The sequence below is a fragment of the Meleagris gallopavo genome, chromosome 28 (assembly GCF_000146605.3).
Source record: "Meleagris gallopavo isolate NT-WF06-2002-E0010 breed Aviagen turkey brand Nicholas breeding stock chromosome 28, Turkey_5.1, whole genome shotgun sequence".
NCBI lineage: Eukaryota > Metazoa > Chordata > Aves > Galliformes > Phasianidae > Meleagris > Meleagris gallopavo.
The window spans coordinates 1359918-1368213 of record NC_015038.2 but is presented as its reverse complement, the minus strand read 5'-3'; positions in this window follow the sequence as shown (position 1 = coordinate 1368213).

The following is an 8296-nucleotide window of genomic DNA, read 5'->3' as shown; positions in this document are numbered from 1 at the left end:
CACCTCCCCCCCCAGCCTCTCTTCTCCAAGCGAACGGCCCCGGGGCTCTCAGCCCTTCTACCCTCTCCTTTGCGTTGCTCGCAGCCTTAGAGCATCAGCATAATTGAGGTAAAACGCTGCCTGCTGGAACAGACCACGTCTAACAGACCTCTTGTTAATTTGTTGTTGTTATTAGGAGTAATGGACGGCTTTTCTTGAGCCACAGAATTTAACAGAGGAAACAAAAAAAAGGAGTAAAAATAAGGACCGGCGCTCCCGGCGTGTCTCCGTGGAATTAGAACAAGGAGGATCAGCACACGGGGCGGCTGGGTAAAGAAGTGCTGCTTGCAGGGGCCTGAGAGAGACGAGAGAGGAGGAATGAAAGCAGGATGAGGGCAGGGAACCCCAGCAGGATGGAGGCGGAGGGCTGGGGGCTCCTTACTGAGCTGACCTCACCTGGGAGCTGGGGAAACCCAAAGAACCCCCGGCTCTGTTCTGCAGCCCCCAGCAGTCAGAGCCAGGAATCCTCCTCTGCCAGCACTGCCCCGCCAGCACTGCATACACTGGAGGTTGCAGAGCATTATCTGCAAATTAATGCATAGTCGGCCAGGGGGCATGGATTATTATGGTGAAATTATGCAACTAAGTAGGTTGTTAACAAGTGGATTTAAAAATTCACAAAATGAGAGGGGAGGATAATGGGATAGAGAGTGGTGGGCTCACGTTAATTTATATTGTCTGACGAGGAATCAGTGATGTTGGGAATGAGATGGGATGGGGTGGAGGATTGAAGGGAATTCATTCTTAAAAAGAGCTGCAAAGGGCACAGATAGCACTGCACTCAGCCTGTCACTGCAGGGCCACGTCCCTTCCTCCATTCCTGCTCCAATGAGCATCGCTCCCAAACCGGTTCCAAACAAGGGGATGTGCACAGAACCCAATTAAATACATTCCAGCTTTGATTGCAGTCCCGGTGCCGTGTCAGCTCAGCCGAGGGTGCTTACAGCCATTAATCACCTGGGCTCAATTTGTGCTGCTGGACTCATTTAGCTCCTGTGCAGGGCTACGATGCTCCCACCGTGTGCTTAACTTTACAAATAATTTATCAAACACAACACCCAATTAAATTGCCCTTTGGTACCTTTCAGACATTATATTGATCTTCTTTTTGCTGCCTTCACCTCTAGCTGAGGTCCTTGGGTTTGCTTAATATCGTCAACATTGCTGCATCTCCTTGAATCCTGCTGCTCAGCCCGTGCTGTGCTGTGCCTTGCTTTGCTGCACACCGCCTGTTCTGAGCTGCAAAGTGCATTTCCTGCCCCACCCTGGGATGCAATAGCAGCAGGGAAGCACAGCCTCATGCATGGAGCATGGAGACCTTGAGCACAACGTAGAGCCTGCAAAAAATGGGGTTATGGGAGCACTCAGGCCGTGGCTGAACTTCCCCTCCATCACCTGCAGTCCTGATAGCAGCACTGCAGGAACCAGAGGGATGCCCAATGGGGAGCTGCAATTTGGCACCGGAGGGGACAGCTGGGGACAAGCAGCTCCTGCCCAGCCAGCAGCCCTGAGCGCTATCAGGGCTTGTGCAGGGGAGTGCATGGCATCTAAATTAATCGCTTTATTTATTTGCTTAATTAAATTGGAGTGGTGCCACCAGAGAGTGGAATGAAAGTCGTAATAAAGGATAAATGTGTGGAGCTGGGCAGTGCTTCTGGGGCAGATGGGAGGTTGGGAGGGCTCTCCCTGCTCCCACCTCCTCCCCCCTCCCCACCACTCAGCCCTGGGGGGATGCAGGGATTCATGCAGGGAGCAGCATCCTGACAGCACCCACCCACTGCCCACACTTTTCTTAAGGCTGCTGAGGGGAATGAAAAACAATCCACGTGCACATCCATCGTTTCCACGTTTATATCTCCTAGTTTGCAATGCGGCACCGCATCAGCCTCTCAGCAGCTCCCCAAATCCCCCTGCCCTGCAGTGAGCTCAGTGCTGGGGTGGCTGCAGTGTGACCATGTCACAGTGCTGGGATGGGCCCCGCTCTGCATGCACAGCACATCCCCATCGTGCAGTGCCCGCAGCACTCTAGTGCCATCACCGCTCGCAGAGTGCCGTGTTCCTGCCTCCTCATTTAGAATGTCACAGCTTGCATTTTGCTCTTTTATGCTTTGTACTTTCAATGAACTTCGCCTTCCCGGGCCCCATTAGCTGGTTTAGGACTTTCTAACAATCATCAGGGAGTTGTTCATTGCTAATTGTGCAGTCAGTAACACGCCTGCCGGGCTCCCTACGCTCCCACCCCCTGCTGCTCATTATGGTGCATTTGAGGACCCAGAGTAGAGCTGGCACCCGTAGGCAGGGTGAGTGCTCCACGGGAGCTGTGCACGGGATCAGGCCAGGCCCTACACTGCTCTGACCCTCAGTATCGTCCCACGCTGACCCCAGAGCTTCACTGCCATCAGAGCAGAGAGAGAACGACAATTTCCAGAGGTCTCTGCTTCCCTGGGGGCATGCATTGCATCCCACTCTGAGCGGCTGAAAAAGGGATATTCCAAAAATGAAAGCTCTTTTAAGACAAAAAGCACAATGCATAATGACTGCAGGCAGATAACACATTTAATCCTCTCGAGCAAGAAGGAAGATCCCCGTTAATCCCTGTGATCCCTGAGGAGGGGGTGGGAGGCAGGGAGGGCGTGGGAGCAGCAGCATGGGGTGTGAGCTGGGGGCCATGCAGCCCCTCCTGCCCATCCTTGAAAAGGCTCTGTGCACCCCCACGCACTCTGTTTGCAAGGAAAATCAATGCCCTTTGGCTGCAGGACCCTGCTGTAACCCAGCACCAAATTAAATCAGTTCTAGGAACGGTGTTTGATCCGGGAATGGGTCAGGGGAGACCTTTGGTGCCCGGAGGATTAATGTCCAATCTTTGTCCTGTGCACAACGTGCAGCAGTTAATAATGCACTCAGTTCTGTAGCTTATTCCCAGCCCTCTTCGCCAGTAATTAGATTGGGAAATGATGAACTGTGGGGCTGGTGGCACTTGCACGCTGGCCGGAGCTAATCAAAAAGGAGAAAATGCACTTCTTTAATTGGCTTAGGCCATCTTCCTACTAAACCTGAGTGAGGATTTTCTGCCCACAGTCCTGGAAGCCTGGAAGCAGAGCTGCACCCACATCCCAAACAGTGCCCAGAGCTGCAGGGCATCCCATCATCTCCCCTTGGGAACGTGGACAGCCTTCCATGGCAGTGCCCTTTTTGTTTAACCACGTGCAACAACTAAACACTCTTGTCTCAGTATCGATGACGAGCAGCTCGTGCTGTTCTCACTCACTGTGACATTGCTCTCAGCACTGCTGTTCTCTGCCACCGCTGCATGTCACTGTTCAGACAGCCACAAAGGGACATTTTGGTGAGGTTCAGCACGGCCCTGGGGAGCTGCTCCTGCAGGGGCTGCCCCTGCCCACATCCCTCTGCACGGACAGACCGGAGGGGATGCATCAGCCAGTGGGACCATCGCTCTCAGCACTATGCAGGCACTGCTGGGGCACAGCAGGAGCCCTTTTCTCTAGCCCTGAGAGCTACGTGGGATAAACATCACCACTACCCGTGGGATAAACATCACCACTACCCGTGGGATAAACATCACCACTACCCGTGCTGACACCGTCAGCTCATGATCCATTTCAGGTGCGATTCAGTTTTTCAATGCAAGAGAGAGGTGTTTCCCCAGGTGCACGAGGCTGCAGTGCTCTCCCCTCGTTTAACACCTGCTTGGGAGCAAAGAGGAAGGAAGCGATTGCAGAACAAAGAGGTTGATTCTCCCACTGTCCCAAAAGCAAGCAGCCTTAAATATTTATAAACTTTCTTTCTCAGCCCTTGCATTATTAAGCACCGGGTGTGTGGTTCACTCTACCATGAATGCATTGTATTTTTCTGAATGGGCTCCGTGCTACACGGACTGCTGGGTGGGCAATGAGCAGAAGGGCTCACAGTGCACCAAGCCACTGCAAATTGCCCTGGGGCTCCCTGTCTACCTGGGACCAAAGGCACTGAGTGAGTGGTCCTCACAGTGTGCTTGCCCATGGGCAGAGCTTCTTGGGGCAGGAGCATCATTAAGGTGAAGGAGAGGCTGCAAATACAGCCAAAGGAACTTGGTGCATGAATTGGAGCTGCCCAAGGGGTGCAGGTGCAGGGCTGGCTGTGAGCAGACCAGCAGGCTGCTGTTAAGGCAGTGGCAAAGGCTGAGTGCACAGACCTGAGTGCATCACTTGCCATGCATAGCCACACACCAGGGCTTATCCACCTACAAATAGGGAATATCCTCTTCTGAATTCTGCTGCCACGAGGAATGGCTCTGCAGCCTGGCTCCCTTGGGTGCTGTAGATAAGAAAACAACCATCCTACACAGCTTGGCCAGGACAGCTCTGAGCCCCCCGGGCCCCATGGGCAGCTCCTGCCTGGGAATGCTGCTCAGCGCCCTGGGCTGCACCGTGCCCTGCAGTTATGCACGTGGTTTTTACAGGGAGCTGGGTTTGGATCAGATGTGCTATAAATGTTGAGCACCCAGAGTCAATTTGTTTTAATCTGCTAATACTGCGGAGGCTGAAATGTGTGATTATTTTTGCATATTTTACTTTGAAATGCAAATTCTGACAACAGCTTCAATATCTGCACAATCTCCTGGGGTCAGAGGACAGAGGGCAGTAATCCCTTGAAATAAATCTATTTCCCAGTAATTCTTTGTGCTATCAGGCCCCATCTAGTCCTCATTTCCTCCACCTGGCTGGTCTCAGTGAGTCTCCTTGCTTTCGGTGCATTGCTCTGCTGTCACCCCAAACCAGCACCAACTTGGGTTGAAACACTGATGGTAACAAACAGCCACCTAACAATGATACACATGAAGTTGGGAAGTATGAAGCTGAGATCAAAACTACTTTCTTTCTATAATTACATGGAGCATACGTTCATTTTGCTTGGAAAGCAGCAGTGCTGCAGGGAAGGAGGTGACCCTTCAGGGCAGGGTCTCACTGCACTCTTTGCTCCCAGCCCTGGGCCCATTGCCACCCCACTGCTGGACAGGAGCAGTGCTGCCACGGCTCTGGAATGAGCTTTGTTAAACTGTAATAAGGTTTGTAACTCTGCTGATGTGCCATATAAAAAAGAGATGAAAATTGACGGCGACGTGCAACGACCTGCACTTCCATCCCAGCCCTCCTCCCATCTGCAGCACGGAGCAGGGGCTGTGTGCTCTGACTGCTCTCCACGCAATACCAGGGAGCTTTGCGGGGAGCAGGGATGGCCCAGGACTCAGCATCATCACAGCCCCAGCAGTGCCCTGAGGCTGCTCCATCGCTGGCACTGGGGGGGCTCTCCCACATCCCCAGACCCAGGTTTGGTGCAGGACTGCCCCTCACACCGGGAGAGGATTTTCACTCCTTCAAATCAGCTTTGGTGAATTTTCACTTCTTTTGAATCAGAGCTTCCCACCAATTAATCACCGCCCAGCTCCTGCTGTCGCATTTAAGCCTCAGCTGGAGACCGAGATCAGCGGCAGAAATTAATCTTTGCGTAACGAGGGTTGCACAGCAGTGACCACTGCCTGCATGGAGGGACCGTCCTGCTTCAGCACCCAGAGCTGCTGCTCAGCCCCTACCCTGCACGTCCTCACCCAGAGGGATGCTGCCCAGGGCAGGGCACGCTCCCAGCTCCCATCAGTAGTACATGGATGCCTGTAATGAGTGCTGGTATCATTTCTAATTTAAATCCAGGGGTAAGCACTTATGGTGAGAGAGTGCTTTTATGAGCTTGTCTTTCTATCATCTTTCAAAAAGACAATTTGGCCCCTACAGTATTTTCTGTTTATCGAGATGTGTGCATTTGTTACTTCACTGCTATCACCTTCCATTCGGTGAGATTTATTTTTTTCCTATTAGCCTCAGAAATTGCTTCCATCCCTCCGGCTGCTGTGGTGGGTGACTGGGTGGTGTGCATTTATGGCCTGATGTTAAGTGCCCCTAAAGCCCATTACAATCTGCAGGGGCAGGGGGAGGGATGCCCAGAGCAGGAACCCCCAGTGCTCCCATTTGGGGCCTTCGTGGTGCCCACGTGCCGGGTTCAGCTCCTCCAGCCAGGATGCAATTAGCCGAGATGCAGCAGCAGACTGCATAAATGAAATATATATAACATCTGCAATTGCCGAGCTATTTTCAGCAGGGAGTGCTCCTATTTCCTGATTCTATTTCCTACTTCTGTCCCTAATTCTGTCACTGCTGCTCAGAACAGGAGCTGGGAGGAGCTGCCCCTGCCCCACGCCGCCCCTGGGGACCTCCAGAGATGGAGGCCCATGTGGTCCCCTGGGATGTGACACCCCCACGAGATGAGAGCTGCTCTGCTCTGCCATCAGGACTGCAGGTAGAGATCAAAGCTCCATCCCAAGAGGGCTTTTTATTTCTTCCCCCCCCCCGCCATGATCTTTTTTAGAACATGTTAATTGGCTCTTATTCTGGGAAATACAAAGGAGGACAGAGCCATCCGTGTCGGACCTATTTCCGACTCTCCCAGCAGTGCCAGCACTGAGGCAGGCGAGGAGGAGCAGTGCAGTGCCCCTGCACACAGCAATGCCATTCCATAGAGCATGGAGATAAGAGGTTTATATAAGGCCCACAGAACCTCTCCATTCTGTTTCTGCCACCCTGGACACCCTCCCTATTCTGTCACAGAATCACAGAATGGCCCGGGTTGGAAGGGACCTCAAGGATCACAAAGCTCCAACCCCCTGCCACATGCAGGGCCACCAACCTCCACATTTCATACCAGCCCCATCCAACCTGGCCTTGAACACCTCCAGGGATGGACGGGGCATCCACAGCCTCTCTGGGCAGCTGTTCCACCACCTCACTGCTCCCACAGCAAAGAACTTCCCCCTGACATCCAACCTCAATCTTCCCTCCCTCAGCTTCAAACCATTTCCCCTTGTCCTGCTGTTATCTCCCCTTTCCAAGAGCTGACTCCCCTCCTGTCTGTAGGCTCCCTTTAGGTACTGCAGGCTGCACTGAGGTCACCCCGCAGCCTTCTTTTCTCCAGGCTGAACAAGCCCAGCTCCCTCAGCCTGTCTTTGCAGGGAGGTGCTGCAGCCCCCTGATCATCTTTGTGGCTCCTCTGGACCCTCTCCAACAGCTCCCTGTCTTTCTTGTACTGGGGGCTCCAGGCCTGGACACAGCACTGCAGGTGGGGCCTCACAAGAGCAGAGCAGAGGGGGACGATCACCTCCCTGTCCCTGCTGGCCACCCCTCTGCTGATGGAGCCCAGGGTCCCATTTGCTTTCCGAGCTGTAATCACACACTGCTGGTTCATGTTCAGTTTTTCCTCCATCAGGACCCCCAGGTCCTTCTCAAGGACTCAAGGACTGCTCCTCCCACTCTGTATATATGCCTGGGATTCATCCAGCCCGCTCACAAAGGGGAAACACAACAGGCCATCGCATCCCCAACTTCCACAGCCTGCACTGCCAGACAGCAACACGGACATGGGAAGCACAAGGGAACTGCAGAGCTGGCATAATGATATCTTCAAAATGAAATAATTTGGAAGCAGCTTTTCCATTTCCACTTTATTGTTATTTTTAGTCGAGCAGCTGTTCTTCCTTGTTGATATAAAACCCGTTCCTTTCATTGCTAAAGAGAAAAGTTCTTTATCCTCGCGGCCGTGGAATCCAACTTTAGAGGTCACCTCTTGTTTCCAAGTTCAATGTACTCTGGAAGGAATCTATATTCTTCTCATATGGTTCCTGGGCATGAAAGCAATCTCTAAATACTCGGAGGATAAAATGAGGTCAAACCCGCAATTCCACGAGGCTGCTGCCTAGCAAGGCAGCCCTCCAACCGGCCGCTTTGTTTCTGTCAGAGCAGTTTAGAAAACAGCAGTGGGAAATTATTTCGCAATAAATAGAAGCCTACAAGCACAGATGGCTCCGCAGCCTTGAGTTCTCTTTCAAGATATTCCCCTAAGCAGGAGCTGGGAATTTCAATCGGCCGGGCCAGGCTTGGAGCTGAGCAAAGGGCCATTTCACATAGAGAACTCTCAAAAGATGACTTCTACAGACGTCTCCTGCGGAGCAAACTCTGTCCACTTACTTCACAGCAGTGTGGGGCTCGTGCTGCACATCCCCTTTGCACAGGGATGCACGCAGCCCATCGTGGCTGGGGCCGAGCAGCAGCATTCATCACCCTGCGCTCATTTCCAAGGGGGATATTACAGCTCCTTTCCCGTTGCAGCTGGAGCTGGGGGAATTTACAAACACATTAATTCTCCATTCGGGAGG